Source organism: Macaca thibetana, chromosome 20 (genome assembly GCF_024542745.1).
Source record: "Macaca thibetana thibetana isolate TM-01 chromosome 20, ASM2454274v1, whole genome shotgun sequence".
NCBI classification, from domain to species: domain Eukaryota; kingdom Metazoa; phylum Chordata; class Mammalia; order Primates; family Cercopithecidae; genus Macaca; species Macaca thibetana.
Window position 1 is genome coordinate 14780319 of NC_065597.1, and position 26938 is coordinate 14807256.

Genomic DNA, 26938 nt, shown 5'->3' on the forward strand with positions numbered 1-26938 from the left:
CTACCTGACTTCAAACTATACTACAAGGCTACAGTAACCAAAACAGCATGGTACTGGTACCAAAACAGATATATAGAGCAATGGAACAGAACAGAGGCCTCAGAAATAACACTACACGTCTACAACCCTCTAATCTTTGACAAACCTGACAAAAAGAAGCAATGGGGAAAGGATTCCCTATTTAATAAATGGTGCTGGGAAAACTGGCTAGCCATATGCAGAAAACTGAAATTGGACCCCTTCCTTACACCTTATAAAAATTAAATCAAGATGGATTAAAGTCTTAAACATAAAACCCAAAGCTATAAAAACCCCAGAAGAAAATCTAGGCAATACCATTCAGGACATAGGCACCGGCAAAGAGTTCATGATGCTGTCCCCAAAAGCAATTGCAACAAAAGCAAAAATTGATAAATGGTATCTAATTAAACTAAAGAACTTCTGCACAGCAAAAGAAATTATCATCAGAGTGAACAGGCAACCTACAGAGTGGGAGAAAATTTTTTGCAATCTATCCGTCTGACAAAGGCCTAACATTCAAAATCTACAAGGAACTTAAATTTACAAAAAAAACACAACCCATCAAAAAGTGGGCAAAGGACATGAATAAACACTTCTCAAAAGAAGACATTTATGCGGCCAAGAAACATGAAAAAACACTCAACATCACTGATCATTAGAGAAATACAAATCAAAACCATAATGAGATATCATCTCACGCCAATCAGAATGGCAATTATTAAAAAGTCAAGAAACAACAAATGCTAGCAAGGCTGTGGAGAGAGAGAATGCTTTTACACTGTTGGTGGGAATGTAAATTAGTTCAACCATGGTGGAAGACAATTCAAGACAAAGGCAATTCCTTTCCTCAAAGACCTAGAATCAGAAAACCATTTGACACAGCAATCCCACTACTGGATATATACCCAAAGGAATAGAAATCATTCTATTATAAAGATATATGCATGCGTATGTTCACTGCAGCACTATTAATAATAGCAAAGACATGGAATCAACCCAAATGCCCAGAAATGATAGGCTAGATAAAGAAAATGTGGTACATATACGCCATGGAATACTATGCAGCCATAAAAAGAAATGAGATCATGTCCTTTGCAGGGATATGGACGGGGCTGGAAGCAGTTATCCTCAGCAAACTAACGTAGGAACAGGAAACCAAATACCGCATGTTCTCACTTGTAAGTGTGAGCTGAATAATGAGAACACATGGAAACAGGGAGGGGAACAACACACACTGGGGCCTGCTGGCAGGGGTGGGGGAAGTTTAGGGGAGGGAGTGCATCAGGATAAATAGCTAATGCGTGTTAGGCTTATTACCTAGGTGATAAGTTGATAGGTACAGCAAACCACCATGGTACATGTTTACCTATGTAACAAACCTGTACATCCTGCACATGTATCCCAGAACTTAAAATAAAATAAAGTATGTACAAGTCATGGGGACCCTCCAATGTTTCTTGCATCCAGCCCCTCCTTTTCATTCCCATAGCTATTGTTCCAGTGCAAGCTGGCATTTCCCCTTCCCAGGAGCTCTCTTAACTAGCATCTCTCTCATGATCAACTGTACACAGTAGTGCCAGGATCATGCTCTCAAAGTATAGCACCTATCTTTTCACCACCTTGCTCAAAAATCTTCAGTGGCTTTCAGTACAGTAGAGAAAATACTCCACTCTCTCATTTTCTAACACTTACATGGTGCTTGTTATGTGCCAGGCATTGTTTTAGATGTATTATTGTGTATTATTCCTCATAACAACCCTGTGATGTAGGTACAAATCTTATCCCCATTTTACAGAGGAGAAAACCAAGACACAGTTCAAGTCACTTGTCAAAGGACACGGTATGTTTCAGCATTGGGGTTAGTACCCTGGGACTGTAGCTCCAAAGTTCTATCTCCCTCTTTTTCTGTCTCACCATTCTCTGACTGAACCAAACGCTTTTCTGCTTTGGGGTCTTTGCTTACAATTTTCTCGTTTCCTGCTATACTCTTCTCCCATATTTTCCTATATATACCCATCAAGATCTGAAATGCCACCTCTTCCATGATGCTCACCCAGAGACGCTGATTCCACTGTATACAGTTATCTACTATAACATTGTATTTTCTCCTTTTTTTGGACCTCTGAACTTTTTACTGGCCTCCTGCTCCCCTAAGGGCACCCTGCTTCTGCTGGCTTCATGTTTCAGAACTTTGGTGTCATCGGTCTCAGACACCACTTCGCCATCCACTATCAGGCAGGTGGTGGTCTTTTGGATGGTTTGCATGGAGTTGCTGCTGTCCAGGGCATCACCAAGATTGAAGTCCTCGCCCTCTTCCAGCAGGCGGCGGTAGGTAGCGATCTCAGCCTCCAGGTTAACCTTGATGTTCCGGAGGGCCTCATACTCCTAGGCCTGGCGCTACCCCTCTGCCCGGGTCTGTGCCAGCTCTGACTCCAGGTAAAGCAGGATCCCATTGAGCTGCTCCATCTGCAGGGCGTAGTGGGTCTCCACCTCCCTCAGGCTATTCTCCAAGCTGGCCTTCAGATTTCTCATGGAGTCCAGGTCAATCTCCAAGGACTGGACTGTACATCTCAGCTCCATGAGTGTCATCTCAGCAGCTCCAACCTTGACGGGCTGCGTGATGACCATTGTGGTGCTCTCTTCAATCTGCTGAGACCAATACTTGTCCAGCTGTTCTTGGTTCTTCCGAGCCACCTTGTCATATTGGGCCCAGATGTCTGCCATGATCTTGACGAGGTCCTGAGATTTCGGGATCTACCTCCACAGTCAACCCAGAGCTGGCAATCTGGGCTTGTAGGCCTTTTACTTCCTCTTTGTGGTTCTTCTTCAAGAAGAGCAGCTCTTCTTTGAGAGCCACTATCTCTATCTCCAGCTGCAGCCGAGTGACACTGGTGTCATCAATGACCTTGCGAAGCCCATGGATGTCGTTCTCCACAGACTAGTACATGGCCAGCTCCGTCTCATACTTGACTTTAAAGTCATCAGCAGCAAGACAGGCACTGTCGATCTGCAGAACAATGTAGGCGTTGTCCACAGTATTTGTGAAGATCTGAGCCCTCAGGTCCTTGATGGTGCGGAAGTAATGGCTCCAGTCTCTGAAATGGGGTCCTTTCTTCTCCAGGTGCTCCCAAATTTTGCTCTCTAGCTTCCAGTTTTCCATCTCCAGGTTCCTCACTCTGTTCAGGTAGGAGGCCAGGTGGTCGTTCAGGTTTTGCATGGTCTCCTTCTCGTTCTGGATGCCTCCCATTCCTGCCAGATCCCCGGCCATCCCCATGGCCAGGACCCAGACCCCATGCCGCCCTGGAAGCTGGTAGAGTGGGACACAGAGATCCGGGAACTAGAGTCCCCCATGCCTGCATAGACGCTGGCCGTGCTGCTGACTGGCCAGGCACCGTAGCTGGGCACCTGGACAGAGCCCAGGGACTGGTAGTTGGTGGAGAAGGTGGAGTGAGTGGTGAAGCTCATGCTGTCCACACAGAAGAGTGAGAGGACAGGACTCAGGCTTTGCTGATGACCTGTATTTTCTAGTATGTTAATTTGAATGTACATTTCTAAGTTATAATTCTTGGAAAAGAACCATTTCTTATTTTTATATTATATTATTTTATTTTTATTCTATCTTATTTCTCACTGTCCACCTTCAGACTTAGTAACTGTTCCTGACACAAGGGAGACTGCTGCGCAATAGCTACAACTGCAGTAAATAAGCTAATGGTTGAAATCATGATATTTAAACAATACAGGCCAAGTGTAGTGGCTCATCCCTATAATCCAACACTTTGGGAGGCTAAGGCAGGAGGATTGCTTGAGGCCAGAAGTTCAAGACCAGCCTGGGCAACATAGTGAGACCCCCATCTCTACAACAAAAATTGAAATACATACATTATAGACATTAAATAAATATTAATTGACCTGCAAAGATAAGTATATTCAAAAGACTCTAACACAAGCTCTGAGGGCAATTCCAGAACAGTTTTTGACACTGATATAATAAATACATAGCATTCCAAGAGAATCACTTTGAAAATAACCAAAGATTTTTATGGCTTCAACTATTATTTATTGAGTACCTACTACATGCCAAACATAAAAATATGAAAAGACAAAAATAAAACTCCTGAAGTGTTTAATAAAAAAAAAAATCACTCTAGCTCCCTCATATTTTTAAGGAAAGAGGTCTAAATGATAAAGTATCATTGGGAATTCTGCTGTGGTATAAAAACATGCCAGCTGGGCACAGATCTCCCTTCAGTGGGAATAATCATCACTAGGAACCCAAAGAAAAATTCCTAAAAACAATGGGATATAATGCATATACCCACCACCCCTGCTCCACACCCTGCCAGGAATTTGCAGGAAGCCTCATGTTTTGTATATTTCACATATAATAACTACTATCTATGAAATTTATGGGAATTTGATATTCCCGGGTAAAAGATGCCATATTTGTGCAAAGTATAAACAAAAACAATAGCTTCACCTGCCATTAAAAATACAGCTTTAAAAGAAAATCAAACAAAAAGAGGGGAAGATGGAAATTCAGCTTTAATATATCTATTAAGGGGTATGTTTAAAACTGAACTATTTCCTAGATCTCTATATGATAATATCCTCAGCAGAGAGTCTAGGCTTTTAAGAACTGTAGATTTTTCTTCATTTCCACAGATGTCTGCTTCTATTTTGAGATGTCTGATTCTTCTGATGAAATAAACCCAATCAAAATGTTCATTTTCTTTCAGTTTTTGTTTATTTAATTAACATGATTTTCTACATGATTATAAAGGCCATGATTATATTATCAAATCCCTGTCAAAGTAATGACTTAATGTAAAACGTTAACACTTAGCAGTGCTTAAAACAATATTAAAAAAAAAAAAACACACAAAACACTGTGTATGAATAGGGTGAATTTATTCAGACTATTTCCTCTGGAATGCAAATGAAAATTTTGGCTATGCTTATTTTTTTATTATTATATATTATTGCAAGGAGAAACAGTTTTTAGCCTTTATGAACAGTAAATGTCTATCCCAAACCAAGATCTTTTTCTGATTGGTTTATAATGGGCACCAGCTATTATGAAACCAGGAATGATAATATGACAAAATAACATAGGACAAGCAAGGTACACACTACCAGGTAATATTTATAGTTAAAATATTTGGGGATAACACAATCAGAAGTATGGTACTAAAAGGGATTTCATTAGAATTTTCTCTTTCCTTTGGTCAGAAACACATGCACATAGCAATTCTAAATACGTTAAGAATATTCTTTGTTTTTAGCCTCTCAGAGTTAGAGAGTCTATCATTCTCTTTTGTCTTCCATTCTGTGTTTGTATGCTCCACTGAAGTCTATTTCTCTTCTTTTGTCCTGAAGATGGAGAACTGGCAGCCACCTTTCTGTAGTAAGAACCTTTGTGTACTTGAAGATAATGTTTAATCACTCATCAGCCTTACTGTTTCCAGAATAAAAACAAAGTAGAAGGTTTTGTCTTGTTTTTTAAGGATGTCAGAGGATATGGTTTATTATTGACCCATATATAACATTCAAAATCCTTACAAGCAAGTGAGGGAAGAAGAAAGGAATACACAAGAATAAAGGTCCAGCAGGCCAGCTGGAATGTAAAAGAAAGGCTAAAAGGAAGAAATAAAGAAAACATTCATGGAGAGCTTCAAAAATAATATTTGAGTGCTTATGATATGCAAGGCACTGTGCAGAGTCCTTTATACAGTTGTCGTCATCACCATCCTACTAGCTAACACTCACTGAACACGTACTTTTTGTCAGGTACCATTCTAAGTGCTTTTCATGAGTGAACTCACATAATCTTCAGGATATCCCAAGGATGGGGTTATTACTACATTTGAGAAAGTAAACTGAAACATAAGTTCATAATACCTTCATATATTTGGTGCTTTCTATAAGGTTAGACATATTATTTCTTTTTGACAGATGAGAATACTCAGGATCACAGATTAAGTAACATGCTCACGATCAAAACGGCTAGGAAGTGACAGAGCTGCGATTTAAACCCAGCATTGTCTGATTCCAAAGTATTTTTGACTACAGTAAATCTTCAATATCATCAACAGGTTCTTGGAAACTGACTTTAAGTAAAACAAGATACATCGGGTCTTTGAATAACAATGTGTCATTATAATGCTGATGATTAAAAAATCTTTTTTTTTATTTGTTGTATCACTTAAAGTTAGTTTTCAACAACCTCTCAATGTTAAGTGAGGACTCACTGCACATGCTTAACTTGATTGAGAGAAGAAAACTAATAAATGATGATGATAAGCACGAGCAGTTACAGAGCTTGTGTTATATGCCAGGCACTGTTGAAAGTGTAACTATTAACATATTTAATCCTGATAACAATCCTATGAGAATAGGTACTATTATTATTTCCATTTCACAAATGAGGAAACTGAGACACAGAGAGACTAATGTACTTAGTGTTATTCAGCTGCTAATTAGGAAACTGGGCCTCAAATCCAGTCCCAGAACCATGCTCTTACCAAAGCACTATTAAAATATATAATGAAAGCAATTGTTTGGGATACTAAGAATGATCTCACAGGTAAATATACATTGACACTATTATATAGCTAATACTCATTGAGTGCTTACTAAACTCTTCTAATAGACATTGTAATGTGCCACCCAACTCCCCCTTCAAGAATAAAGGATTTATTTCCACAGCTAAAAAGATTGGTAAAAGACAATACCCCTTAGTTGCTGTCAGCTCCTAGGAGGCTGAAAAAAACCTGCCTCAGTGTTGGCTGAGGTCTTTCTTGGAATGTACTGCAGCTCACCTAACACAGGTATTGACAGCACCCCCTAATAAATACACTGAATGTTAATCTCAGGTCTGCTTCTCTAGGAAAGCAACCTATGACAATACTCTACTTAATCTCATTTAACTCACATGATCCTATACATTAAGTGTTACTATCCTCATATATTCATTTTACGAATTAAGACACTCAAGCTTAACTTGCCCAAGGTCACAGAGCTAGTCAAGGATGGAGTCAGAACTTGAACTGAGACTGTCTAATTCGGAGGCTTCACTCTCAACATCTGTGTGATTGCAGAGGAAAAATACTTCAGTGAGACCTATCATTGGTTTAGCATGTATTTTTTGTTTAAAGCAGAGGTAAGAATAGTAGTTGAAATGACCTGAAACGCAAACAAAGTCTCCTGAAACAATTTTTCCTTTAGGTCTTCTACAACTTATTTCTTGGGAAGAAAGAACTGAGGATAAACTTGCCATATGATAGGGAAGAGGAAGATATTCAATTAAAAATATACCTTTATATATTAAATTACCTTGAATTCAAAGATAAAGGTTTCACTCTCCAATATGAAATGTTTATAATTTAATACACCTGTATAGCATCTTTCCTCATATGAAGGAAGTTGAGAACATAAAATGCCAGCATGTGGCCCTAACTTTAATGAGAAGTTACAGTATGTTATCTGCCTATAATATCCTAAAAATATGGAGTACTCTTAAACGGTAAGATGGGATGAGATGGCTTGAGGTGGCATAGGGCCATAGCTTTTGCCTCAGTTATGATGGTATACAATCACAGATTTTATCCAATGTTGTAAATTTCCTGGTGCTTTTCTCCATCTTTATTGCTTTTTCCAGGATAGAATCACTCAAGACATATACAAATCTCTTCACTCATGTAGGCTTAACTTGTGTGGAATCCACTTTTTAAAATTATACTTTTTTGTAATTGCCCATATTTCCAGCAGAGAAAAGGGAAAATTTGCAACAACAAAAAAAAATTCAAATATTAAATGTATCCTCTCAGTATTTGTATGTTCTGATTTCAATTAAAATACAGAGTAAATAAAAAATATACCCAGACATAAGAGGGCCTGAAAAATCCAGTTCAGAGAAAATGAGATGCAGTTAGCAAAGATTACATGCATCAGTGAACTGTACTAAATTGAACACTTTTAAATGCCACAGATTTTCACCGTGAAACTGGGGAGTTTGAAAGAAAAATCAATAATGTTGGGGAAGGGAAACCTTCTTCACACATCTCTAATTAGTCAAAGCAGAATCTGGTGGATTTCCATATTATGACTCGATCAAACTTGTGAAATTGGTTTTGATCCCAGACTCACTTGGCACATCTTCCAGAAGAAGCTCCACTCCAGATAATCAAAGGTTTTTTCAACCTTGAGTGAGCCTCAAGATCACTCTTTCAGTGTGCACCCATCCTATATTATGTTCAGTGTCTGTATAATGACAACAGCAATCTCCATGGGTTTACCCTGTAAGAGCTCCATTTCTAAGAACAGGCAAAGTATCTTCAAACTGGTTGGCTTCAATTTTAGCATGAGCCTTCAAAATCTATATTAGTAAGTGAAACCAGGCATAAAGAGGCACACTTCTTCAAATCTTTCTTTTTTTAATAAATCGAATAAATACTGGCCACATTGTTTGTATTAGGGCATGCACCCTTCTGTAAAGTCATTGCTCAAGTCTAATAATGGAGTAGGTAAAAGGTTTCTGTATTTTTCTGCATAATCAATACCAAAGCTGCTGATGCAAATTTATTTGAACTCCAGGGAACATATCCTTTGAAGTTCTGGGAATATTTTAAATATAGTGTGCAAATCAATAAGTGAACAAAAACATCTCTGTCAATGTGTTCATTTTTATTCAGAGAGGAAATATATCTTTAAGTGTAATCTCTCTCTCACTCCCTCTATGAACCTTTTCCCCAAATCATTTCTTTTACAAAAGAAACTCATGACAATCAGCTGAACAAAAAACATCCTTTTTGGCATAATTATAAGTGGTATGGAGGTACCTCTCTGAACAGGATGATTCTTCAAGCCCTAAATAGTCTTCCTCTTTCTACCCTTTTATAACGTTCTATTTTTCTCTTTACCCATCATTTCACATCCAAGTTTTGGAGCCTGAGTTAACTAGGATGGTTTGAGGGCATTTCCACAAGGCCTAATTTGGTAGCATGTCTTGTTTTGAATGGGATGCATCTATGAAATTAAAAAAAAAATTTTTTTCATGACTGCCTATTTTCACAGTCCACTAAGCAAAAACACAAAGCAATTTTTTTTTTTTTTTACCCCTATCTTCCCTTTCTCCCTTCATTCCCTCTCTTCCCCTGTGGAGTTCAAATTTTAAAAAGGTGAAAATTGAAGCTGTTGTACACAAGGCGATTGCAACATGCATATTTGATTTTTATGATGGATCTAAATTGCTGAATAAGGCCATGGAACAAAGGGAGACTGCAGCTTCCTGCCCATCACATGCAGCCACTGAATGCAGAACAAAAGCTTCGGCCATTAGGGGCTCAGCAGGGAGACACATTATATAAATGACTTTGTCTTCTCTGCCCCCTCCGCCCCACTGGGTGCACTGGACAGGGATGGGTGTGTGTGTATGTATGTCTGTGTGTTATGATTTGCTAGGGCAAGAGATAAGAAATCCTAGGAGTAGCAATGGGAATAGAAATGAACAGCACATTAAGATTCAAAAGGGCCACGTTTTCCTTACTACATCAGTATAGCTCTTAGTGCTGTGGTGAGAGCGCCACCTAAGACAACTACTCCCCTACCAAACTTGGTGTGTATTCAGAGTAACCTGTAGCTTTTCTTTATGCTGTTTTGTTTCTTTCAACAGGAATGATGAAGTAGAAGGAAAAAACATTTAGAAAAATACAGAGGCCTAGAATTCCAAGGTAATTGCTAGGTTGGCTTCAAGAACAAACAGACATACAGTTTACTGTGGCACCAGTTTCTTAGGAAAACACACTCAAATTCCTCCTTCCAGGCTCAAGGCTTTTCTATGGGCAGGACAAGAGATGATATCAATAAAAATGTCCTAAGCTATTACATAGTAGAGTCAGTCTATTTTTAGGAGGCCCCCTGTGGTGGTGACTTGAATAGGTACTACTGTTTTATCTAGTTTGAAAACCCAGCAATCCCGCACATACCTTCTCAACAATCTCTGCACAGTATTTCAGTTTTGTAGAGGAATTTTATTAATTTTATTAATTTTTTCTTTTTATTTTCCTCATCCCTGTGAATTACCTGAAGATGTGGAAGAATTTTAGTAAGCTTCACAAAGGGGAATCTTTTTACTACTTCCGGTATCAATGAAAGGGGTAAGAACAGGAGAGAGTCTCTGCAGATTCTAGGCTGAAGCACAAACTGTACATTATTAAAGATGACACAGTGAACTGGGTATGATAGGACTGACACCCAGGGTCAATGGACCCCTATTTCCACTCCAACTGTCACTAAACATTTCATGTGGGGAAACGTCTCTGTGTAAGTTTCTACTTCCGAAATTGTACTAGGATTTTCCGATAATCCTCCAACTCTCTAATACAGTGAAGAAAGCAGTCCTACTGTGAGCCAAAATAACTGAGGGCCTTTCTATCGTGTGCGTGGAACCAGAACTGAGGGTTCTTGGAGAAAATCAGTCTCAAAGACAAAACCAGCATAAGGGTGTATCTTGAAGTCACCTAACAATAACTGAACTGAGTAAAGCTAGCTAAGGGAAATGCCATGAGACAAGTGCCATTTGTCACATACCATCATTACTCTGTCAAAATGGGCTATTCATTTAAAATAAGGTAGAATCTTATGACTTATATAAAAGCTGAGAGGTTATGAGGGACAAAGAGGGGGTTGTCACTGTAGAGTAATTCAGTTCTGAGCTACAGAGGTCACCAGGCTATCTTTTTATCAGTTCTTTTGGGTCTCACTTTAAGGGGGTATTCAAATATTTTTTAAAAAGATATTTAAATCTTTTTATTGGATGGGAGACGGTCTCTGCTTCATGGATTACAGATAGTAGAGAGACTTACGCTTATCAATAGTTTTAAGTAACCAGGATGAATAGGTTAGGGAGAGTCCTTTAACTCTATATGGCCAGTGGTGAGGGGGTAACAGTCAATATGGATAAATAAGCAGATGGATGAGTACAATAGAGATGAGATTGCTGAATACTTTATTCACTCACTCAGTTATTAAATATTCATTATTGGACTACTAGGATTTCATATACTGTGGATTCTATGTGGATAAGACAGGCACAGTCCCTGCCCTAAATAATATAATAATCTTATGGTTGAGAGTTGCACAGAAGATATAGAATAGTTATACAAATACATACATAGGTTAACAAATGACAAAAGATAAAAAAAGTGAAATGTTCTATGAGAATGTTAACTGGGAGGACCTGTCTCATCCTTTAACGAGCAGGCGATATTAAGTTCAGGCAGGAAAGAAAAAGTTAGATATGCTGTCACCACCTACATTTCACCTTTTGGAGTGCATCTTAAGATATCAATTAAAAATATGAGTCAAGGAAATTATGTATTTCTTTAGGTTCTTACATATCTTCACCTCTCCTTTACCCTATCAAAAAAGGAAACTTTATTATTTTGCTTAAAAGTAAAACAAAATACCAATTTAGCTACAGGCCTTAGGTAATTCAAATTTAATTCAGAGTAAAAGCCCAAGGTCACAAGGCTGTAACTGTTCTATCCAATATGGCAGCCACTAGCCACATGTGGCTGTTCATACATTTAAATAAAATGAAGTAAAATTTTAAAAATTCAGTTTCTCAGCTATACTATCTACCCTTCAAGTGTTCATTAGCATACTGTACTCTACAGCTAGAGGCTATTAAATTAAAATTAACATTAAATATGCAGTTCCTCAATGGCACTAGCCATGTTTTGAGTGCTCAATTTCAAGGGAGTAATGGCTATCATAGTGAACAGTGCAGATACAGCATTTCCATCATCACAGAAAGTGCTATTGGATAGTACTGCAAAACTACCTGGCACACTGTTCCTTCTCCAACTTCACTTTTTACTCTTTTCTCCTTGCTCATGCCCCTCCAGCCATGGTGAAATTCTTACTGCTGCTTGGGCATACTAGGTATGCTCCTACTTCAGGGCTTTTCCATGATTTGGCCCCTACTTTCCTCTCCAGTTCCTTGTCTCTACACTAGCCATGCTGGCTTCCTCTCTCTGTCATTCCCAGTCTTTCTTGTCCTAGGACTTTACACCTTTCCCTGGAAGGCTCCTCCCTCCCTGCTTTACTTTTCCTTCAAATATAACCTCACTTATCACTTCATTAGGAAAGCCTTTTCTGACTAGATCAAATTTTCCTGCTAGAAACTCATGTTCCTTTCTCTCATAGCACTTATTACAGTGGCAGGTTTACATTTATTGTGTCATTTTTAAATTCATGACAGACTCTTCAAATCTACTGAGAGCTCCATGAGGGCAGGGACCATGTCTGTTTTTGATTACCACTGTATTCTCAAAAGGTAGCAGAATGAATGCAAAAAGTAGGAGTTTAACGAACATCTATGACTGAATTATGAATGAATGAATGCTGGGGAATGACAGCCAATGGTATAATAAGTTAAAAGATGTATGTTGTGTTGCATCTTCCATGCATATCAAGCACCCAAATTTCAAAGGTTATACACAGTGAACAAAAATGAATGACAGAGATTGTAAAAATGTGGGAGGTGTGAAGTACTTCTTTTAGGTTGATAAAAAAAGTACTGCTCCCCCAAAGAAAAACTATTATTTGAAAATGATAGATTTATGAGAGTTATTTGTATTATTTTTGCTTAGCTAAATTATCTAATATTTTCCATAATCATATATTAATATTGTAAGAATGTCATTTTTTACTGCAACATAAAATCATTCTGGCTTCAGTGCAGCAGAAAACCAAAGTATCTCAGAGGGGCAGCAGTTAACCATAAGAGAGCTTTTTCCCACCCCTCCTTCTAGACAGATAAGAGTTGAATTCTTGGTTCATGGCTAGCTGAGCATAGATTTCAATAATCATTCTCATTCTTATATATTAATTTCAAAGTAAAAGATTTTAATTTACAGATTGGTTTCTGATACTGGGTTTGCTCCCAAAATTACATGATCTTTCTTTTGAATGTAACGAGTCCACATATTCTACCAATTGCGATTAGTTCTGAGGAATTAAATATATTCACTTATTCAACAAACATTTTTGCATTTTTTTTTTTTTTTTTTTTGAGACAGGGTCTCACTCTGTCCCCCAGACTAGAGTGCAGTGGCGCGATCTTGGCTCACGGCAACTTCTGCAGCCTGGGTTCAAGCGGTTCTCCTGCCTCAGCCTCCCAAGTAGCAGGGATTACAGGCACGCGCCACTATCACCTGGCTAATTTTTGTATTTTTAGTGGAGACGGGGTTTCACCATGTTGGCCAGGCTGGTCTCGAACTTCTAACCTCAGATGATCCACTCACCTCAGCCTCCCAAAGCGTTGAGATTACAGGCATGAGCCACTGTGCCCTGCCTTTTTGTATGCCTTCTGTAGATAAGGCATTGTGTTAGGGAAATGGTTGGCAAAACACGTATTAATACATCTCTTTCAGCCCTACTAACCTAGCTAATTCCTAGGTGAGCATGTAAGATAAAAATTCACTTACCAACTGTCACACATATTATTTCATCATACTCACAAGAAAATATTTTAATATATAATTTTTTAATGAGTGCTATTTGTAGATGTGTGAAAAATACTTTATTGGTATTATTTTCATAAGGGGTCTCTGTCACCCAGGTTGGAATACAGTAGCACAATCATAGCTCACAGCAACCTAAACTCCTGGGCTCAAGTGATCCTCCTGCCTCAGCCTCCTGAGTAGCAGGCATTACAAGTATGAGCCACTATGCCAGCTGAAAAGTAATTTTTTTTTGGGGGGGGGGGTGATACAGTTTGGTTCAGTCACCCAGAGTGGAGTGGAGTGGTACGGTCTCAGTTCACTGCAGCCTCAACCTCCCCGGGTTCTGATGATCCTCCCACCTCAGCCTCCTGAGTACCTGAGACTATAGGCATGCACCACTATACCTGGTTAATTTTTTTATTTCTTGTGAAGTTGGGGTTTTGTCATGTTGCCCAGGTTTGGAAAAACACTTTTACAGAGATATTCTCTTAGCACTGTTTTTACCATTGAAAATTTAAGTGCTCAATAATAGTTACATAAATGATAATATAACCATATAATGGAATATTACACAACTATTAAAACATCATACAACTATTAAAATGTAGTGGCAGAAGTATATTTACTGCTATGGCAAGATACTGATATGCTGGTAAACGCAAAAGGTTTCAAAACTGTAACAACTTATTATACAAGAATTGTATAAGCAAAAAGGTTGGAATGACATCAAAATGTTATTTGCTATATCAATGGTTCTCACCTGTGCTTCATATTAGAATCAATGGGGGCATTTAATAAATATACTAATACAGAAATACAATTAGAAATTCTGATTTAATTGACCAAATGAGGGGCCTGGGCATCAGTATTTTTAAAAAAACAACAAAACACTCTAGGTAATTCCAAAGTGCACCCAGACCTTCTTTTTAATACCTGAATTTGGTTAGTTATGCCTTTCTTATCCTTCCTCTAGAACCAACTTTTGACTTTGCTGATGTGCTATACTGAATGTTTGTTTATTATTTCATTAATTGCTATTTTTAAATTATTTTCTTTCTTCTAGTTCTTTTTGGTTTTCATTTGTTCTTTTTTCTACTTTCTTCAGCTGCATGCTTAGATCACTGAGATTTTTGCTCTTCGTCTTTTCTAATATATGCATCTAAAGCATCTAATATATGCATCTAATATATGCATCTAAGCATCCCTTAGCTATGCCCCCCACAAATTTTGATATAAAGTATTTTGATTATAATTTATTTTAAAATATTTCCTATTTTTCTATTGTGATTATTCCTGAGGCATGGGATATTTAATAGCGTATTTTGAAATTTCCAAATATACAGAGGTTTTCTAATTATCTCTATGTTGTTCTTTTCTAGTTTAATTCCATAGTGATCTGAGACTATACTCCATCTGATTTCAATTTTCTCTGAAATTTGTTGGTACTCTATGGCTAAAATACAGTTGTTATAGACTGAATATGTGTGCGCCCCTACCCCCCACATATTCATATGGTGAACTCCCAATCACCAATGTGATGGTATTAAAAGGTGGAACCTTTGGGAGGTATTTAAAATCATAAGGGAGGAGCCCTCATGGATGAGATTACTGCCCTTTTTGAAGAGATCCCAGAGAGTTCTCTACCTCTCCTCCTGCCATCTTAGGATATAATAAGACAGCAATCTACAGGCAAAAAGAAGGCCTTCACCTGAACCCAACCATGGTGGCACCCTGACCTTGGACTTCCAAACTCTGAAACATGAGAAACACATTTCTGTTCTTTATAAGCAACCCAGTCTATGATACTTTCTCATAACAGCCTGAACTGCCTGAGACAATGGTCCAATTTTTAAGTGTTGCGTGCACTTAAAAATAATGGGTATTATGTAGTTGTAATATGTATTCTGAAGTTTTTGCATACAAAATAAATGTCACATTTGTTAATTGTGTTGTTCAAATTTTCCCTCTATAAATTTATCTGTCCTAACAGTTATTGGGAATGGTGTGTTAAAATCTTCTACTGTAAATATGAATTTGCATTTCTCCTTCTTGTCTTGTAAGTTTACATTTTGAGGCTATGTTATGAGGTGCATACATTTTCAGAATTATTTTAGTTTCCAGGTGAATTAAATATTTTCTCAAGAAGTATCACTATTTTTCTCTGATATGTTTTTAAATGACATCCTTATATGATATTAATATAGCTTTCCCATATATGTTTGGTTAAGATTTGAATGACCGGTACATTGTATTATTGGTTCCAGTTCTTCATCCCTTCCTGTATCCATATCCTTTGCCACATGACTGCTGTTCCTTAAACTAGAGGCAGGGTACCTCCCTGCCCTTTGACTTTGGGTTCAGTCATATTACTCATTCTGCCTTAAGATGTTAGTAACTGTGCTGCAATCAGAGCCTTGATTTGCACTTATTCAACTGAACTTGCCCATGCTTCCATTATCACCATGAGATTATGTCCTGACTTGACAGTCTAAGGCAGAACAGCAGACCTGGACCCAAACTCCGGTTTGAAGCCAAGCTAAACTTAGATCTGTTCATCCCAGGATGCATGAGAAAAAATAAATTATTTTTGTCACTAAATTAGAAGCATTACTATAGCAAAAGCTAATAGATAGAGAAGATGGTAACCTAGACATAGGATGCTCCCGTAGCAAAAAACCTAAAATAATGTGATAGATTTGGAATCAGAAAGCAAGAAGTATGAAACTAAAACAGCAAGCTGGAAAATGGCAAGGAAAATGGTTACAGGAGAAATGATGACTCATAGTGGCAAAACATTTGGTAAAAATATTGCATGGGATAATCTGAGAGAAAAATTATATCATAAACTTGTGGAGTTCAGGTAGTAGACTATGAGGGAAAATGAACACATGAGCTGTCTGTTTTGTGCCGTATTTGGTAAGTTACTACAAGAAAGAAATGACATTTAAAAAAAAGTGGTCCATTTCCAAGTAGAATTAAAGGGACGATGTATTGTCCAGACATTTTAGAATTATAAAGTAAAACTGTTTGCTCCCAAGTAAAAGCTATGGTCATTAAGAAACAGCTTCAGAAAGAAGACCAAACCTAGGGAACTGGGTAAAGACCACATCAAGGATATGGCTGTCAGACCCTGTGCTAAGACCTCTGAAAGATGGTGGTGCCTCACAGTTCATCTCTACTTGAGAAAAAAGGGTGACTTCTAGAAATATAAAAAGCATAGTCCCACAGATATGTGATGTACCGCCAGGTACCTGTAATATAAGTCTAAAGAGAACAGCATGTCTAAAAAAGAATTGTGGGTGTGGGTTTTGGCATATAGAGTGAATTGGAATCAAACATGAAAACCTAGACAGTTTCTGAGAGAGACAAATTAGTAGAAGCACGGCCGGCCTGGCCTAAAAGAAATGGTGATTATTTGAGGTGTAACATATTTGTGGGGCAAAGGATTCTGGGAAATTACTGGAGTAAGAAACACCAAGAATCCGTCTTACTACCTGGACAAAAATTTCACTGGTAGAATCTAAGGTAACTATTTTGAAACTCTGGGAACTACTTTGAAGGCTTGCAACTTCTAGAGGAAGTCTTGGACAGTAAACAGTGATTGTTTTCAGGTAGCTCTTAGCAAGGTGGCAGCTACGCATTCCGCATCCCCCAGCCCCATGGCAAGCAGCCATGCAAATGTGTTCCTGGAGCAGCTTGCACACAATTGCCAGGTTGGGCAATAAGTGCCCCGTGCTCCAAATATTGAGGAGCCATGCTGGTAATCACTGATTGCTGATGATAGAGGGACAGACACAGAGACAGGCAGCCATTGCTTCAAGCCCTTCCCACTCTAGCTAAATCAATTTCCAGGAGATTTAAAGGACTAGCATATTTTGTGCCCCTAAAGTTTTATCTTTTTCTCTTTTTGGGAGTTTAGTATTTAAGAACTAGGGGATTCAAATGCAGCCACATATACAGAGGATTTAGAAAGTCATGGCATAGGCCCAGGGAAAGGCACAGGCCCAGGCAAAGGCATCGGCTCAGAAAAAAACTGAGTTTTTAAAATCTTAAGTTGAACCCTCCGGCTGATTCCCAGCACGGAGACAGCCTAAAATAATTTTTTTTTTTTTTTTTTTTTTTTTGAGATGGAGTCTTGCTCTGTCACCCAGGCTGGAGTGCAGTGGCACGATCTCAGCTCACTGCAAGCTCCGCCTTCCGGGTTCATGCCATTTTCCTGCCTCAGCCTCCCGAGTAGCTGGGACTACAGGCGCCCGCTGACACGCCCGGCTAATTTTTTTTTGGTATTTTTTTTTTTTAGTAGAGACGGGGTTTCACCGTGTTAGCCAGGATGGTCTCGATCTCCTGACCTCGTGATCCGCCTGCCTCGGCCTCCCAAAGTGCTGGGATTACAGGCTTGAGCCACCGTGCCCGGCCCCTAAAATAAAAATTTTTAAAGCAAACCCTGGGGAAGAGAAGGATATGACTTCCAGAGTAAAAGTTCAATTTCTGTACAGTGATTTATCAACAAAAAATTCACAAAGCATACAAAGTCATAGGAAAGTATGGCCTATTCAAAAAAAAATATTAAATAAACAGAAAATGTACTTGACAAAGACAAGATGGCAGATTTACCAGACAAAACCTTCCAACAACTGTCTTACAGATGCTCAAAGTCTTAAAGATAAATTTAGAAAAAGTCAAGAAAACATGGTATGAACGAAGTAGAAACACCAACACAGACAGAAAACATAAGAAACTAAAAAATTCTTGACCTGAAAAGCACAATAATTGAAATAAAAAAGTTTACTAGAAATATTCAAAAGCAGGTTTGAGCAGATGATAGAAAGAATCCGAAAACATGAAGACAATTGAAATTATCAAGTCTGAGGAAGGAAAGAAGAAAAGTGAACACAGCCTAAGGCAATCAAGCTGACCAACACAGTGAAATCCTGTCTCTAATTAAAGTGAGAGCCCCAAAAGAAGAAGAGAAATTATTTGAAACAGGAGGCAGAGAGATTATTTGAAGATAACGTAACAACTCCTCAAATTTGATGAAATGCATGATTATAAATATCCACCAAACTCAACTTTTAACTCCAACTAGGATAAAATCAAAGAGGTCCCACCAAAACACACTAAAATCAAACCATCAAAAGCCAAAGCCAAAGTGTCTTCAAAGCAGAAAGAGAAGGAACTCATCACATATAAGATTTCTTCAACAAAAGTATCAGCATATTTCTCATCAGAAACTTCGAAGTCCAGAATGCAGTAGGCCATTATACGCAAAGTGCTAAAACAAAACAAAACAAAACAAAACTGTTAATCAAAAACTTTTATCCAGAGAACTGTCTTTCAAAAGTGAGGGAGAAATTAAGACATACACAGATAAACAAAAGCTGAGGGAGTTTGTTACCAACAGACCTGCCCTTAAGGAAATGGTAAAGGGAGTGCTGCAAGTTGAAACAAAAGACACTAGAAAGTAACACAAAGCCATATGAAGAAATAAAGATATCCACAAAAGTAAATACATAGGCAATTATAAAAACTAGCATTATTTTGACTTTAGTTTATAACTCTACTTTCTGTTTGTACATGACTCAAGAGTCTAATGCATAAAAATTATTAGTCTATCTTTCTGGACATACAAAAATTATTAGTCTATGTATAAAGATGTAATTTTGTGATATCAATAACTGAAATGATAAGGAGCTATATACAAGCAGTTATTTTGTATGGTATTGTGTATTTGCATGCTATTGAAGTTAAGTTTGTGTAAGTTTAAATTTGAATGTTGTAACTTTAGGATGTTAAATGTAATTCCTACAGTAGCCACAAAGAACACAGCTATGGAATAAACACAAAAGGAAATGAGAAGGGAATTAAAACACCATACTATAAAAAATTAATTAAACACTGAAGATGACAGCAATGTAGAAAATGAGGGGTAAAAAATGCTCTAAGGCATATAGAAAGCAAACAGCAAAAGAAAGAAGTGTTTCCTTAGCAGTAATTACTTTTAATGTAATTGAATTCAATTTTTCAGTCAAAACACAGAGATAAGCAGAATGGATTTTAAAACATGATTCAAATATGTGCTGTCTATAAGAGACTCATTTTAGATCCAAAGACATAAATAGGTTGAAAGTGAAAGGATGGAAAAAGATATTTCATACAAATAATAACAAAAAGGGAACAGGGTGGTTATACTAATATCCGACAAAATATTTTACATCAAAATATATTACAAAAGGGTGAGTATGGTGGCTCATGACTATAATCCCAGCACTTTGGAAGGCCAAGGCAGCCGTATCACTTGTGCTCAGGAGTTCGAAACCAGCCTGGGCAACACAGTGAAACCCTGTCTCTAATTTAAAAAAAAAAAAAAAAATTACAGGAGATTAAAAATGGCATTATATATATTAATGAAAGACTCAATACAGCAAGAAGATATAATAATTATAAACATTATACCTTATAACTGACCATCAGAATATATGAAGCAAAAATGGACAGAATTGAAAGGACAATTCTACAATAATATTTGAAGACTTAATACCCTACCCTTAACTAACTGGGATTTATTTCTGGAATGCAAGGATGGTTCAACATATGAAAATCAGTTTTCTTCAGTTGGCTTTTCCATTTTATATTTTACATGTATAGATACATGTAAACATATGTCAACATGTAACAGATATTATATATGTACAGATACATGTAAACAGATACCAAGTTAACAGAATGGAGGAAAGAGAAAAAAAATAGATGATCATCTCAACCGATGCAGAAAAGCATTTGACAAAATTCAACATCCTTTCATAACAAAAACAACACAATAGAGATAGAAAAAAACTACTTTAACATAACAAAAGCCATATATGAACAACCCACATCTAATATCATACTCAATGGTCAAAGACAGAGAGCTTTTTTTTATAAGACCAGGAACAAGGCAAGGATGTCCACTTTGCCACTATACCCAACACAGTAGTGGAAGTTCTAGCAAGGGCAATTAGTCAAGAAAATGAAAAAAAAAAAAAGAGACATACATATTCCAAATAAAGAGGCAAAATTATCTCTGCTTGCAGATGTTGTAATTGTTTACACAGAAAATTCTTAAATATGCCACACACAAAAATTGTCAGAATAAACGAACTCTGCAGAGTAGTAGGATGCAAAATGAATACTCAAGCAGCAGATGCATTTCCAAACACTAATAATGAACAGTCCTAAAAGGAAATTAAGAAAACAATGCCATTCACAATAGCATCCCAAAGAACAAAATATTTAGGAACAAACTTAACCAAGGATGTGAAAGGCTTATAAAACAACAAAACATTGCTGAAAGATATCACAGGTTAATGGGTTTGAAAACTTGATATTGTTAAGATGTCACTACTACCCAAAGTGATGTACAGATTCAATGAATATCAAAATCTCAGTAACATTCTGCAAAAACAGAAAAATCCATCCTCAAAACCATATTGAATCTGCAAGATTCTGAATAGCCAAAACAATCTTGAAAAAGAAGAACAAAGTTGGAGTATTCATACTTCCTGATTCCAAAACTTACTACAAAGCCACAGCAGTCAAAACAGCATGGTACAAGCATAAAGATGACATATAGACCAACATAACAGAACAGACAGTGCAGAAATAAACCCTAACATACATAATCAAATTATTTTCTTCAATGATGCCAAGATCACTGGGGAAAGACCAATGAGGAAAAAACTGTCTTTTCAAAAAATGGTGCTGGGACTTTGGGAGGTCGAGGCAGGTAGATCACAAGGAAAGGAGTTTAAGACCAGCCTGACCAATATGGTGAAACCCCATCTCTACTAAAAATACAAAAAAATTAGCTGGGCATGGTGGCATGTGCCTGTAACCCCAGCTATTCAGGAGGCTGAGGCAGGAGAATCACTTGAACTCGGGAGGCGGAGGTTGCAGTAAGCCAAGATTGCGCCACTGTAGTCCAGCCTGGACGACAGAGTGAGACTCCATTTCAAAAAAAAAAAAAAAAGCCGGGGGCGGGGTGGTGCTGGGAAAACAGGATATCCATATGCAAAAGGGTGAACTTGGACCGTTACGTAACACAATATGCAAAAATTAGCTAAAAATTAATAAAAAGCCTATACATAAGAGCCAAAACTATAAAACTCTTAGGAGAGAACATAGGGCAAAAGCTTTACTACACTGGATTTGGCAATGATTTCTCAAAAGTGACATGAAAAACAGTAAAATAAAAAATAAATTAGACCTCATCAAAATTAAAAACTTTGGGTATCAAAGGACACTATCCAGAGTAAAAAGTCAATCCATAGAATGGGAGAAAATATTTGTAAATCACAGGTCTCATAAGAAATATCTGGAATACAGAACTCCTATATTAAGCACAATCATTTTGAAATATGTATCTGCAAACTCCATTATCTGAATCGTCTGTGTGACTGTTTACACTGAGTGCTGCTTCTCTTGGTTTTCTATTATCCAGGACTTTTTGGTGTTTTTTTATTTTTGATAGAATACCAATACTGCTTATAAAAACATTGCAGTGAGACAATTGATGGCCTAGGATAATTTTATCTTCCTCTAAAAATGCTTTAAATTTGTTTCTGTGACCAGAAAGGGCACTACCAATTATAAATCAACTAAATCAGATTAGGATTTCAAATAATTTGAAGTTGGTTTTCACTTGCCTGGGTGAACTGGTCTATTATAGGTTTAACCTTCCTCTTAGATTTAATTAGACATTACTCCCCTCTCTGTGGACCTTGAACTCCAATTTCCCCCCAGGCTTCACGATTCTTGGTATCTCTATTCAGCTTTGTAGTCTTTTAGCCATCATTATTGGAAATGGCAGATATTTCTATCTATAGGAAGTGGCATACACCTATAGAGGGAATACACTTCTTTTTTTTTTTTTTTTTGAGAGTCTCCCTTCACCACCCAGCCTCCCTTCATCACCCAGCCTGGAGTGCAGTGGTGTGATCTTGGCTCACTGCAACCTCTGCCTCCCGGGTTCAAGCAATTCTCCTGCCTCAGCCATTCAAATAGCTGGGACTACAGGCACCTGCCTGGCTACTTTATGAATTTTTAGTAGAGATGGGGTTTCACCATGTTGACCAGGCTGGTCTCGAATTCCTGACCTCAGGTGATCCGCCTACCTTGGTCTCCCAAAGTGCTAGGATTACAGGCATGAGCCACCATGCCCAGCCTACGGGCAATGCACTTCTAAGTGCCAGACATCACTCTTGGATGTTCTCTGAGTTGGGCTCATAATTTTTCAGTATTTTGTTAGTATGACGAAGTCTCAGGTTTTTGTTTCTATTTCATCCAGTTTTTTTTTTTGAAACAGGGTCTCACTCTGTCCTGTGTCACGCAGGCTGGAGTGCAGCGGCCCGATCATGGTTCACTGCAGCCTCAACCTCCCAGGCTCGAGTGATCCTCCCACCTCAGCCTCCTAAGCAGCTAAGACCACAGGCATGCACCACTACAGCCTGCTAATTTTTTGTACTTTTGGTAGAGATGGTGTTTTGCCATGTTACCCACGCTGGCAATCTTTCTAACTCTTGTCAGCATTAGGAATGGTCCAAATTACTTAGTCTACCATTATTACTAGAAACCAAACTGCATGCCTTAATTTTTAAAACCATATTTAACTGTGAAAGTAAATTTTCATAAAATGGTCTTCATATCATTTACATAAGAATCATCTATGATGCTGGTTTAAAATTCAAATTCCTATATTCTCTCTCTAATTTAGCTGAGTCAGAATTGTATTTTAAAACAGAATCCCAGTTCACTGAGTAACTATAGATATATAAAAATAAATTATTGGAACAATATCTTATTTATATAATAGTACTCGACCATCAGTCATAAATTACTACTTTCCAGATGAGTTAATGGAAATATGTCTTCTAATAGAGTTCTTAGTGTAAGTTGCATCTTTAATATGAAATTAGATGAAAAGAAAGGCAAAAGTGAAGAAAATTGCTATAGTTTCCAAGCAATCATTCTTAAATGGATAAGCAAATACATTGTTAAATTTTCCACATAGAAATATCTTCCTGATTTTTTATTTAAATATAAACTATTAGTTTAAAACATGGTGACTGGGCACAGTGGCTCATGCCTGTAATCCAATCACTTTGGGAGGTGGAGGCGGGCGGATCAGCTGAGGTCCACAGTTGTAGACCAGCCTGACCAACATGGAGAAACCCCGTATCTACTAAAAATACAAAATTAGCCAGGCATGGTGGCGCATGTAATCCCAGCTACTCGAGAGGCTGAGGCAGGAGAATCGCTTGAACCCAGAAGGCAGAGTTAACGGTGAGCCAAGATCGTGCCATTGCACTCCAGCCTGGTCAACAAGAGCAAAACTCCATCTCACAAAAACAAAAAACAAAACACACACACAAAAAACATGGCTGTAAGATCTGTATCTACACATGTAAATTATGCAATGAAAAGAGCCAAATGAGAAAATTTCTTCCCATTAATAAGATCAAGATGTGTTATAATGGGAAACTATCCAATAACAGAAACCATTTTATCTTTTCTGTCCTGATTTAAAATTCTTATTTAGCCAACTGTCAGATAAAAGAATTTTAAGATCAAGATAAATGATAAGGGTGAACACTACAGAATATATTTAAAACTTAGCCTAATGACTCTTGATTAAAACTTCCTAGTGGTGAACTTAAAATTTCATGTTTAGGAAGAAATGAGAAATAAATTTGTTCTCTTATATACATAACTCCCAGTGGCATGTTAGATAGCTTCTATATCTTCTTGAAATTTTTAAGTGTTCACTGCCAGTCTTAGTTTTTACTTAGACAAGCCATGCATATTAACTTCCATTAAACTTGAATGAGAGATTAGTTCCCTTTAACCCATTAACGTCTGTAAATACAGTCTTGTTAATTTATTCCAATTTTCTTTTAATATAATGTTCAAAATGCAACACAATTTTCTTGTGTAGTCTTGCTGGAACAAATAGAAATATAAAATTATATTCTTTCAGTTAGAATAGTCTCCCCTCATCCACAGCAGATACTTTCCAAGACCCTCAGTGGATGCCTAAAACTGCAGAAAGTACCCAACCCTACATATACACTACGCTTTTTTCCCCTACACATATACATAATTATGATAAAGTTTGGTTTGTAAATTAGGCACAGTAAGAGATGAACAATAACTAATGATAAAATAGAACAATCGTAACAATATACAGTAAAAGTCGTGTGACTATGGTCTTTCTCTCTCTCTCAAAACGTCTTATTATAAGGTACTCATTTATTTTCAGACTGCAGTTAACCACTGTTAACTATAACCACAGAAAGCAAAACTGTGAATAAAGGGGGACTACTGTATATGCTTCTTTCATTTTATTGCTTTTCCAGGTAGGAACATTTTAATCAATTTTTTATTTCCCTATTGCTTGTTTCTACCTACTGCTTAGTCATCTTCATAAATTTTCTGTGCAGTCCTTGATCTTTTAACTCAATCTAATCATAGTGCTTCCCAGCATGCTATTCATCCATTCAGGATCTTCATCTTTGGTAAAAAGGTAATGTTCAATTTTGAATTGAAGGGATTTTGAATTGTTTGATTTTATCTGTCTCTTACAACCAATGTATTTTTCCCCTGCACTATAACTGACCCTCATTGTAAGGCTTTTTATAAAACATTTTACAAAAACTAAATCCAAACTGCATGTTCATAAGGGAAAACAGAAAACCAATAAGACAAATCAGCTCTACTAGTCTTTATAAAAATAACTTAAAGTCTGAAGAATGCTAAACATATAAGCATAGTCCATAATTGATAATCTCTCTTAGTTGTTAGGTGAGAAGGCATAATGCCAAGGTGAAGGTTAGGATTCAATTAATGGAATCATTAATATTATTCATTAAGTAAAAAATAATATTTGCCCAAACTTCATGCATTAGGAGCAGTTAGTTTTCATGTATTTGGTTCATACTTGTTATGGAAATATGAAAAGAAAAATCACAAGAATAATGTTAGAATCAACGAAAGTAAAATTTTAGAAAAAAACTTGCCACATTAGAAATCCATTGCTATAGCCATAAAACTTCTTATTTCTCACATTTTCCTTCTTAGACTCAAAAAAGAGCCTAAGATTTAAATTAGGGGCTTAGAAGGTTTTCTCTTTCTCCTCTGTAAAAGTGAGAAGATAAAGAAGGGTGAAAGGAGCAGGACTGCTTAGACTCCCATTCCTCTATGATGCCACCTTCAACATAAAAAATCCGAAATGGCGGCACACCAAATGATGCCTCAATAAAAAAGAAGTCTACAAAAATGCTGTAGGCAATTAAATTACACTTTTTCTTTGCTGCTTAATCTTTATTTGTTCAAGGATTTGCAGTGGGAAAGGAAGCTGCGCCCGAGACACAATTCCCAGAATGCACTAGGATTTGTGTTGTATTTGAGGGCTCTGCTTATTAAGGAAACCTACAAATTTCTTTTTTGTGTCTTAAGAGGGCAGAATCTAGTAATAACTCAAATGCCCAGAACTCTCCTCAGACATCATTTTTCTAACAGTCCAAGAGGAGCTGATTCAAGGTCAGAAGTCATAGTCTGCCCTCCATTTGCCAGCTGGCAGTAAGCTCCAAGGACGGAGGGTGCAAGAAGTGTGACGATTCCTCAGGATGCTCATTCACAGAGCATTGAGAGTATCCCCATGGATACCTCAGAAATACTCATTTTATCTCAGTTTGGTGGGTTAGAGAAAAGGGGGTCAATTTTCTGGGATAGCCTTGCAGAGCTTCGGATGCTATGATCCCATCTCACTGAGGCTGACTTTATTTTACACTAACACAATAAAGCTTAAGAGAGGACAAAAAGTTTCTATTAAAGATAAATATTATCTGCTCTGTGACTCTGAACCAAGCAATACTGACTAAAACGTAAACATCTGGAACTTCAGTTGAGGGAGAAACCATGACTAGCATGAACACTCTATCTGGAGTGATAGGAAAACTTCCACAAGGAAATCATGATATTAAAATGTTGATCTACAATTACTCTGGGTGAGTTCTTGCTTATCTCAAACTTCTACCTCAGATTTTTTGTGCCAGTCTCACACCTCATCCAGATTTTGACTGTTTTTCCTTTCTTAAATGGCTAAACTGAGATGCTGTGTGTAAGAAATAGAAAGTGACAAGATATGACCAAAGCATTGGAAATCAATCCAAACGAAATGTGCTTCTTAACTATAAGTGAACAGTTGAAAACAATCCTCTTTTACAGCCATGGAGATAAATACTCTGTTTTTATTAGGGAAAAATTGCTTTGGACTGAATAAAGTCATTTGATTAACAAGTCAAAGCAGATGGTTTATTGATATTTCAAAAAGGAGTTTACAAGGTCTAGTGAAAAGAGAGACCCAGGTCTGA

The 26938-nt window shown here is 37.4% G+C and overlaps 1 pseudogene; it reads right to left on the reverse strand.

Annotated features, from left to right (window-relative positions):
• Positions 1-211: 211 nt before the first annotated feature.
• LOC126943729 (keratin, type I cytoskeletal 18-like) lies at positions 212-11635 on the reverse strand (annotated as a pseudogene).
• Positions 11636-26938: the final 15303 nt, after the last annotated feature.